General features: G+C 42.1%; 1 long non-coding RNA gene across 1 annotated transcript; it reads left to right on the forward strand.

Moving 5' to 3' along the window:
* Nucleotides 1-7,917: 7,917 nt before the first annotated feature.
* On the forward strand, nt 7,918-9,818 carry LOC129647776 (uncharacterized). Its single transcript, XR_008712496.1, has 3 exons — nt 7,918-8,014; nt 8,169-8,293; nt 8,797-9,818. It is a non-coding gene; the product is annotated as an uncharacterized LOC129647776 (long non-coding RNA).
* Nucleotides 9,819-11,254: the final 1,436 nt, after the last annotated feature.

The following is an 11,254-nucleotide window of genomic DNA, read 5'->3' on the forward strand; positions in this document are numbered from 1 at the left end:
TCAGAGGCCTTGCATCTTTTGTGTGGGTCGTCTTAAGATCCAGTTGTTGTGTCAAGAAGCTGAGTTGAGGGAACCCACAAGATCACAAGAAATGACAGATTGTTTTAAGTCAGCAAACTGACATAGTTTGCAGTCACAGAAAAGAGTGAAATAACGCCATTTGCAGCAACATGGATGGACCAACATGATCATAGTTAAGTAAGTCAGACAGACAAAGACAAATACCGTATATATGACTTTCATGTGAAACCTAAAATGTGACACAAATGAACTCATCTATGAAACAGAAACATACTCACCGACATAGAGAACAGACTTATGGTTGCCGAGGGGAAGGAGGGGTGGGGGAGGGATGGAGTGGGAGTTTGGTGTTAGCAGATGCAAACTATTACATACAGGATGGGTAACCAACAAGGTCCTGCGGTAGAGCACAGGGAACTGTATTCAACATCCTGTGATAAACCATAATGGAAAAAGATTTAAAAAAGAATATATATATGTGTGTGTGTGGTGGTGGTGGGGGCTTTGCTGGTAGCTCAGCAGTAGAGAATCTGCCTGCAATGCAGGAGATGCTGGAGACTTGGGTTCGACCCCTGGGTTGGGAGGATCCCCTGGAGGAGAGCATGGCAACCCAGTCCAGTATTCTTGCCTGGAGAATCCCATGGGCAGATGAGTCTGGCAGGCTACAGTCCATGGAGTTGCAAAGAGTTAGACATAACTGAAGTGACTGAGCATGCCTATATATACATATATGTATGTGTGTGTGTGATAAACATTATTATCATGACACAAAGAGTTGTGACTCAACATGTATGGAGTGTGAAGTAGGACGGAAAACTTAAAAAAACAATGACAACACATTTTTGTAAACCACAAATCCCACATAGATGTTATTCATTTCCATATCTGTGAGACAAGTCAAGGGACTGGTCCACACTTTCCTGCAGAAGTGGGTACCACGTCAGTATTCACCTGTCTCCCTAATGACCCAGGGGATTCTTACTCTAGGGATTCACAGGACTTGTGGAAAGAGCAGGGTAGGTGGCAGGCAGGGTTTCTGAGGTGGTGTGATTCTCCTTCTGTCTCTTTTCACCCCTTAGTTGCTGGAGAGTCTCAAAGTGATAGGACCCAGTCCCGGCCTCCCTCCTCAGGAATGGGGTGGGGGCCAGGGCAGCACCGAGGTGGTGGTTGAGGGAGTGGCCTGTCCAGTTCACTACTCAGTCAGCAGGATCTGAGGTTACTTCTTTGGTTGTCATCCCACTTTCTGGTGGCGACAGCCCCCCAGCACCAGGGAGACAAGGTGGCTGCGTCCAGGGTTGATTTATTGCCCTTCTCCTATTCTTTATGGGGCCAGTTTTAATGAGTACCCAAGCAGAAACGCCTTTGACTCCTGGGCTGTGAATAACTGCCATTAATAAAGGGGCGAGCTGCTGGCCGCAGCACCCTGCATATTTCCATATTAATAATGCCATAAACTCCCCCAGAATGATGTCTTAGAACTTGCAAGGCGGAGGCTGGCTGGCTGTAGGCTCAGGTCTGTGGAGGGGGCATGTGATCCCTGGAAGGAGAAGTGGCCTACTCAGCTGCCCACACATCTCTGCCTTGGGAGTTGCCTCTAGGGAGCAAGTTGCTGATTTCATGGGGTGTCTGGAGGTGGGGCAGGAAGTTTTGTCTGCTTTCAAATATCTCCCACAGCAGTCTGTCAGTTTGTCTGAGATCCCCTCCCTTAAAGACAATTAATTTGAGTATTTAAGTTATTCTAAACTTCTGGATACATATAAATTAAAAGGCTAATGCCTTTGGGGCTGACTTCATTAATTTCAGCTAATCTTGTCTAATCTTCTAGACTTGTCTAGAAAATTGATGTGACTGATTCATGTGACATGTTAACTGAATAGCTACTGTGTGCAAAGAGCTAGGAATATGGGAGGGAAGGAAACAAGCAAAATCCTGCCATCGCACAGCTTCTATTTGAAATGAAACAGTAAACAAATACATATGTAAGATACATAGTATGCCAGATGATGATCAATACTACATAAACTATAGAGCACAGGAGGGAGATCGGGCATGTGTACTGGGGGGAGGATTAGTAGAACCACTTTGTTCCAGGGAAGTTGACTGAGAGCAGACCCTTCAAAGATTCTCTCCCAGGACAAACCGAGGTGACTTGGAGAGGAGAGATTTGGGGCCATCTCTCCATAGCTGTTGGCTTCCTCTTACCCAGCTCAGGTCTCAGTGGAAGAAAGATCTCAGAAAGAAGTCATGTCTTTTCCAGCCGCTATCTTTCGCTTATGAGGCCTGGACAATGGCTAGGGCCCTCAGACCCCTTGGTTCAGCCCTTCATCAGCCCCAGGTCTAGGAAAGCCCAACATATGCCCCTCATTTCTGTGGATTCCCAGAGACTCTTAATTTCCTGCTTTAAGCAGGAAACTGAGTAGTCTCTGTGCAGCCACAACTGATTCTGACCTGAAAATCCATGCCTTTCCAGAGTGCCCCCACCCCAATTAAATGTTCACGAGCAAAGTAGACTTTGCCAAAGATTCAGGAGCGGGGGAGGAGGAGGGGTTTATTTTTCACTGTCCACAGACATTGCTTACTCTCTGGGTATTTTGTTATCCCGGGGGTTAGGAGAGAGATATCCTGCCGGAGTTGCCAAACTTGTTACCTGAAAACTGGGTTTGCCTCTTGGTAAGTGTCGAGCCAATAGACACAACCAAACCAAAACTTGGGAGAAGGAAGGATTCATTACTTGTGGAAAGCAAGGAGAACACTAGGAATCTTCCTCAAAGCAGTTTCTCCCTGAACAGTTTTAAGCTAAGGGTACTTGCGTATTCAGGATGGGGGCTTGAGCAGAGGAGAATTCAGCATAGAACTGGAGCCAAGGTCAACAGAGTCCAAGCTTTAGTTGATTGAAATCAGGAGGGTCATCATCATCATTCCATCCTCCACCTTGGTGGGGGCCTTAGTTCTTGCAGAACTCAAAGATAGGTTGTTATGTATATTCCTTGAGGAACGAGGATGGTGCCCCAAGACTCCTTTGTCTCAGCATCTCCTTCCTTCTCTGATTGGAAACTGCTTGAGTCTGCCCTTTGGAACTCAGGGAAGGTCAAAGAGGCTGAATAAAATCTATTTCCTACAAGTAAGAAACAGGGGACATAGAAAGGATTTGTACCTGGGAGCCCCACAGGGTCCTACTTGATTTCAGTCCCATCTTGGCCCTTCTACTACCAGGCTTTTCTTTTTTAAATTTTCAGTTGCCCATCTTTCCCCCTGATTTTCCAATCTCACTAACTTTTCTTTTCCTTTCTTGCTCCCCCAAATCTATTTCTGGTTGCATCCCTCCGTCCCTGTTGGCCTCTGGAAGCTCCAAGTACTTCCTCCTGATTACAGGGCACAGCTTCCCCTTCCTCTAATAGCTAGATGTTAACTGACACCAGAGTGTGGGGTTGGCTTACTCCCAAAATAATTATATCAGTATTTTGCCAGCAGCCCAGCACACTCCTCCTTAAGGACTTCTAGTGCCCACCATTAGAAAAATAGCATCTTCACTGCTTTACTTGTGGAAGGCACTGCTTGTTCTTACCCAATAGCATTCTCCTTTCTCCGTTACCAACAGAGTCTGGTGTTGTCACAGAAACCATAAGCCCAGTGAAACACACTTATCTCCCAAGACTCCCTTGCAGCTAGAAGCGACCATGTGATGTCATCCTGGCCATGAAGGTTGGAGTGGAGGAAAGCGTTGAAAAGGGGCGTGGTGTAACTAGCATAACCTTTGGCCCTTTGCTTCTGCAGCTTCCTGCTTGGAGTGAAAGTGTGACTTTGAGGCTGAAAACTAAATTAGGGCAGGAGGGTGGGAAGATAGGAGGAACAGAGTCCTTCATCACATTTTTGAGTACCAGTCTTGAACAACTACTTCTAGACCTCTTGTTACATGAGACAACTCCCTATTGAAAGATAGGCTTTCTTGGTGGCTGTTATAGGCTGAACTATGTTCCCTCCAAATTTATATGTTGAAATTCTAATCTGCAATACCTCGGAATGTGACTATATTTGGAGATTGAGCCTTTAAAGATGTAACTATGGTTAACTGAAGTCCTATGGTTGGGCTCTAATCTAACCTGAGTGATGTTTGTATAAGAAGAGGAAATTTGGACACATGAAGAGACACTGGGGTGTATACACATAAGAAAGACCACATGAGGACATAGTGAGAAAGAAGATGGCCTTCTACAAGTCACGCAGAGAGGCCTCAAGAAAAACCAAACCTGCCACCGCTTTGACCTTGGACTTCCAGTCTGCAGAACTGTGAGGAATAAATTTCTGTTGTGTAAGCACCCCCTGCTCTGTGGTATTTGGTACGGCAGCCCTAGCAAATGAGTTCAGTGGCTCTCAGCTAGATGTCAGCCTGACTCCCACCTCATAACATTGGGTCTGGCCATCTGTGGCTCCGTGGGTCAAGGATTAGATATAGAGGTAGAAGAATAAGTTTCCAAGGTCTCCAAGGTTAATTGTGATTAGGTTCTAATTCAAGTATCCCCCTGAGGATGGTGCAAGCATCTTAGGTATCAGGTTCAAAATGTCCCATCTCCCTGGTCGGGTGTTTTCACATTTCTCTCTCCCTACCCCAGAGCTGTGGTTGCAATGCACCTGCTCATCTGAACCTTACTGTCTTCAAACATTCTCTTCTCAGCATCCAGGAGTGTCAGAACATTTATCCAGCAACCAGTCTGGGTGAATGTGGCAAGAGTAGTACCTGGTGTATAGTTGGCTCTCAGGAGACATTAATTGAATTCATGGATAGATGACCACAGGAACCATTGCCAGGTAGCATATATATATATACTATGCATTTATTTGTTCATAAATTTAAAATAAAGTTGATTTTCTCCTATTATAAAAGATAACATGAACCAATCTTCAGTTGTATACTAGATGCTATCTTAGGTGCCTTGTGTTTGTTTATCTTCACAAGAAGTCTGAAAGCTAGATACTGTGCCAATTTTATAGGGCTTCCCTGGTGGTTCAGCAATAAAGAATCTGCCTGCAGTGCAGGATACACAAGAGATGCAGGTTTGATCCCTTCATGGGGAAGATCCCCTGGAGGAGGGCATGGTAATCCACTCCAGTATTCTTGCCTGGAGAATCCCATGGACTGAGGAGCCTGTGCACAACAGCCCATGGGGTCGCAAAGGACACAACTGAAGGGACTGAGCATGCACGCACATGCCACTTTTATAGAAGAGGAGGATGAAATTTAGAAACCAAAGGTGATTTATTGTTTCAGTTCAGTTCAGTTGCTCAATCGTGTCAGACTCTTTGTGACCCCGTGGACTGCAGCGCGCCAGGCCTCCTTTTGCATCACCAACTCCTGGAGTTCACTCAGACTCATGTCCATTGAGTTGGTGATGCCATCCACCCATCTCATCCTCTGTTGTCCCCTTCTCCTTCTGCTTTCAATCTTTACCAGTATCAGAATCTTTTCAAATGAGTCAATTCTTCGCATCAGGTGGCTAAAGTATTGGAGTTTCAGCTTCAGCATCAGTCCTTCCAATGAATATTCAGGACTGCTTTCCTTTATGATTGACTGGTTTGATCTCCTTGTAGTCCAAGGGACTCTCAAGAGTCTTCTCCAACACTACAGTTCGAAAGCTTCAATTCTTCGGTGCTCAGCTTTCTTTATAGTTCAGCTCTCACATCCATACGTGACTACTGGAAAAACTATAACTTTGATTAGACAGACCTTTGTTGGCAAAGTAATGTCTCTGCTTTTTAATATGCTGTGTAGGTTGGTCATAACTTGTCTTTTTTTTTTCTTCTTTTTTTTAAAATTTTATTTTATTTTTAAACTTTACATAATTGTATTAGTTTTGCCAAATATCAAAATGAATCCACCACAGGTATACATGTGTTCCCCATCCTGAACCCTCCTCCCTCCCCATACCATCCCTCTGGGTCGTCCCAGTGCACTAGCCCCAAGCATCCAGTATCGTGCATCGAACCTGGACTGGCAACTCGTTTCATACATGATATTTTACATGTTTCAATGCCATTCTCCCAAATCTTCCCACCCTCTCCCTCTCCCACAGAGTCCAAAAGACTGTTCTATACATCAGTGTCTCTTTTGCTGTCTCGTACACAGGGTCATAACTTTTCTTCCAAGGAGCAAGCGTCTTTTAATTTCATGGCTGCAGTCACCGTCTGCAGTGATTTTGGAGCCCCCAAAAATAAAGTTTGGAGCCCAAAACAATAAAGATTTATTGTTTAAAAAATAATAGAAAGCATGGTGGCTTTTATGGTTTTTTCTATAACAAGGATGGCATCTTCAGTGATATAATCCTTCCAGGCTATCTTGATGTTCTCTCTATCGGGGTTCTCTTTCATAGTCCTGACAATCCTTTCCATATAGTACTGGGTGTAATGAGCCTTAAAGGTCCTTGTGTCACCCTGATATAGAGGCTGAATTAGAGATGCTGTATTTGTATACAAGCAGACCACTTTGATGCTGCTGGTGTTGAGCTTAAGCTTTCTAGGTGGCCAGGAGCATTGCTCAATATCAAAAGAACTTTTAAAAGGTAGTCCCTTACTGGCAAGGTACTTACTGACTTCAAGGTCAAAGCGTCGATGAAATCAATACAGAAAAAGTGCTCTCATTATCCAGACCTTCTTGCTGTCCAACCTAGAGACTGGCAGCTGGTGTTTTATCTTTTCCCTTCAAGGTTTTGGGGGGTCAGCGGCTTTATAGATAAGGTCAGTCCTGATCATAAACCCAACTGCATTTGCACAAAACAAGTTAGCCTATCATTTCCTGCCTTAAATCCTGGTGCTCACTTCTCTTCCTTACTGATAGATGTCCTTTGTGGCATTTCCCCCACCCCCAGAATAGGGCACTTTTGTCCGCGTTAAAAACCCATTCAGGCAGATGTCCTTTCTTCTAAGTGACTTTCTTCATGGCTTCTGGGTACTTGTCAGGTGCCTCTTGGTTGGCAGAAGCTGCTTCTCTTGTTTTCTTGACACTTTAAAAAACCAAACACTTTTCTAAAATTATCAGACCACCCTTGGCTGGCTTTAAATCTCCAGCTTTGGATCTTTCACTTTCTTTTTGCTTTAAGTTTTCCTGTAATGAGGGCTTCCTGGTGGCTCAGATGGTGAAGAATCTACCTGCAATGCAGGACACCTGGGTTCGATCCCTGGGTTGGGAAGATCCTCTGGAGGAGGGCATGGCAACCTATTCCAGTATTCTTGCCTGGAGAATCCCCACACAAAGAGGAGCCTGGCGGGCTACAGTCCATGGGATCTCAAAGAGTGGGACACGACTGAGCGACTAAGCACAGCACAGTCCCATAATGACTTTGCTTTTTCTCCAGTCATACTAGAGTCTATAGATTTGTCTTTCTTATAGCCATCCTATACCCTCATACAGCTGCATTTTCAATATGAGGTTTAAATATACTTTGCCGAAAGTGGAAAGTTTTAATGCCTGCTGGTGTAGCTGTAGCAAGGGCTTCACAAATTTCCTTTTGCTTTTTTATAATGATCCTTATATTGGACTCATTTATCTTGAAATGGTGGTAACCACAGCTGCGGACCTCAGTCCATGGTCCATATCAAGCAATTCAACTTTCTCTTGTTACATCATGACTTTTCTCTGCTTCTTAGGGGCACTTCTAGCATCACTGGTGGCACTTTGTACAGGTCTCTTGGTGTTACTCAAGGTTTATGGTATTGTACTAAACGTGATGAAAAATACACAAGAACTGTGAGGCATCACTTTTTACTGTGGTATGTAATTTACTTGCGAGATTAACTTCTCACGTGGAGATGATTAGTGTCACATGGAGTTTCAAGTGGATACTCATAACACTTGAACTCACCCTCCAGAGCCACAGGAGGTGACTATAAAAATGTTGTACCAGTACAGTATGTACTTCAGTTAATTTTATGCAGTTATGATTTAATTCTGCATCTTTTTGTTTGTTTACATTTCTCTTGGCTGCAAACGGTGTCATTTTTGGTAAGTGTTTGTGTAAGTTTTGATAAATCTTAACTTTTAATAATAGATTTGTGCATACTTTATGATAGTAAATGATACAATAGACTAGTATGTTCGTAAATCTCATGCATTCATGACATACGGAATGCTTTCTTTTTTCTTTTGGCATTTCTAGGCTACATGGTTTGTTTGTGGGGTTTTTCAAACTGTTGCAAATCTCCAAAGATCTTTCCAGTGTGTTTATTGAAAAAAATTTGTATATAAGTGGACCTGTGCAGTTCAAACCCATGTTGATAAAGGGTGAGCTGTATTCTTTTTAAATTTATTTTTTAGTTGGAGAATAATTGCTTTACAATGTGGTGTTGGTTTCTGCTGTACAACAACACAAATCAACCGTAATTATATTATATATATATCACCTCCCTCTTGAGCCTTCCTCCTCTCCCCGCATGCCACCCCTCTATGTCATCACAGAGCACCAAGCTGGGCTCCCTGTGTTATATAGCAACTTCTCACCAGCTATCTATTTTACACATGGTAATGTATATATGTTGACGCTACTTTCTCTGTTCATCTCACTCTTTCCTTCCCCCACAAGGGTGAACTGTATTTAAAATTGATTGTGATGAGGAATGCACAATTCTATGAATAAAATGCATTAAATTTTAGGCAAATTCTATGGCATGTGACCTATATATATATATAGCTATATATATATACATAGTTAAACAACTATATCTCAATATAGCTGTTTAAAAAAAGAAAAAAACTGAAAATATCAGTAAAGCATCTGTGTTTTACAGGAATACTGACAGGAATACCACTTTGCCTCCTTCTACTGACAGCTTTTCAGGAAGGTCTTTAGGACGCTTGGCATGTGATAGTCCAGGTGTTCCTGTGTCTGTGTGGCCAGCAATCTGGAAATATCAACAGGCATAACCAGAAAAAAAACCCGTAGAAAGCCTGCTCACTCTAAACAAAGGTCTGAGAAAAGGGCAGCCCAGCAGCTAGTACCCACCCCATTGCAGCCAAATACCAAGGGAAAATCTCCCTCTGAGTTTCCGCTGAATTCCCCAATTCCTGGTGGTGCTGGTGGGGCTGAGTGATGAGTTGGACTTCTGGCCCCATCTGGAGGAGGCATGTTTCCATCATAACCTGGAGACAATGAAGTGGTGTGAGTTTGTGTTCTGGTTTTGCTGGGATGGTGTCCGTGGGGCCCAGTAGGGAACTTCTGCTCCCCTTAGACCTGCATACCACACCTAAAAGGGTGACTGTCTGTAAAAAAGAAGGTTAAGTAGAGTCCATGTTGTTATAGAATAACACCCAAAATGTACATACAATTAAAATCACTCCTCAAACCAAGAACCAAGAATATTTCACTCTGAATGAGAAAAGGCAATCAACAGACACCAATATGGAAATGATTAAGAATTTAGATTCTACAGCAACCACTATGAAAATGCTTTAATAAGCAATAGCAAACATGTTTGAAACAAAGGAAAAAATAGTCTCATTAAAGAAATAGAAGATATAAAGAAAAACCAAGTGGAAATTTTAGAATTGAAAAATACAAGAACTGAAATAAAAAAGTCATTGGGTGTGCTTAATAGCAGAACAAATATAAAAGAGGGGAAAAAAAATCAATGAACTTGAAGACAGAACAATACAAATTGCCCGATCTGAATAACACAGAGAAAATAGACCAAAAAAGACATGAAAAGAGTCTCAGGGACCTGTGGGGCAGTAACAGAGGATCTAACATTTGTATCATTAGAGTCCTGGAAGGAGAGGATAAAATGTGGGCCAAAAAGATTTGGGAAAATGGTTGAAAACTTCCCAATGTTGGCAAAAGACATAAGCTTATTGATTCTAGAAGCCAAGTGTATCCAAATAGAATAATACAAAGAAATCTATGCCAAGACACATCAAAATCAAAAACTAAAGACAAAGAAAAAATATAAAGAAAAAATCTTGAAAGCCTATGGAAAAATGGGAGGCATTATATATAAACACGAAATGATTCAAATGACAGAGGATTTCTCATAAAAAACCATGGAGGCCAGAAGGAAGACTCACACCATTTTTCAACTGACAGGCCAACTTCAAAATTTCTTTGCTCCTTCCTTAAATTCACACTAAATCCCTTCTTTAAGCATTCTTTCTCAAGCATTACTCATAAAACACAGCCTCATCTCTCTAATGAAAATGTTACTCTTTTTCATTATAAACATATCTCCATAAGTAAAAAATTATTGTTGTGATTCAATATTTTGACTTGTTTAATTAGTTATTACCATGCTATAGAAAATCCATTATTTTTAATATTTGGCTTTTAGCAACTTTGTTGAATTGTTACTAATTCTAATAATTTTAGAGCTTATTCTTTGTCATTTGTAGCTAAAACATCTGCCAACAACATGATTTTTCTCTGTGCCATTCTAAAAGTTCCAATTATTTCCATTTTCATGTGTTATAGTATTGGCTAAGAAAAAAATAATCTAGAAAAAGCATATATAATAATTGTCATAAGACTTCCTTGGTAGCACAGTGGATAGGAATCCACTTGCCAATGCGGGGACGCAGGTTCGACTTATAGTCTGGGATGATTCCACATGCTGTGGAGCAACAGGCCGTGCACCACAATTACTGAGCCCGCACACTGCAACTACAAAAGCCCGTGTGCCTAGAGCCTGTGCCCTGCAGCATGAGAAGTCACTGCAATGAGAAGCCCACGCATCGATGTAAAGAGTAGCCCCTGCTCACCGCAACTACAGAAGCCACACAAAGCAATGAAGACCCAGTGCAGCAAAGAAAAATAAATAAATAAAATTTAAATCAATTATTTAAAAAATGCAATGTATCCTAAAGTGTGTTCCATAGGGTTCTGGGTTCTCAGGATGTTTTGGGTAAAGCTTGGTAAAATTTTTAAAAAGTGTTTGTTTGCTTGTATTTTGCACAGCTTCTGGATCTTAGGTATGACAGTTTTCATTGCATGTCTGAGAAGTGGGTGTTGGGGACCCCTCCTTTCTTTGTTTGGTAGCGCCTTTCATGTATTGGTGCTCTAGGGACTCACTTTGGGAAATGCTGCTTTAGAATTTCACTGTAATGGATGCTATGGACAGTTGGGTTGAAATAGCCATTCTTTGTAATGCTGAAGAAGTATCTGCCTAGTTCTGAAATATTTACTGTAGTCTTCTTAGATGATGGGATTGAGTTTGAGTGGGGCAATGATTAAATAAAATTACTTTTTTAGTCTCATGT

This window comes from Bubalus kerabau, chromosome 3, assembly GCF_029407905.1.
Source record: "Bubalus kerabau isolate K-KA32 ecotype Philippines breed swamp buffalo chromosome 3, PCC_UOA_SB_1v2, whole genome shotgun sequence".
Taxonomy (NCBI): domain Eukaryota; kingdom Metazoa; phylum Chordata; class Mammalia; order Artiodactyla; family Bovidae; genus Bubalus; species Bubalus kerabau.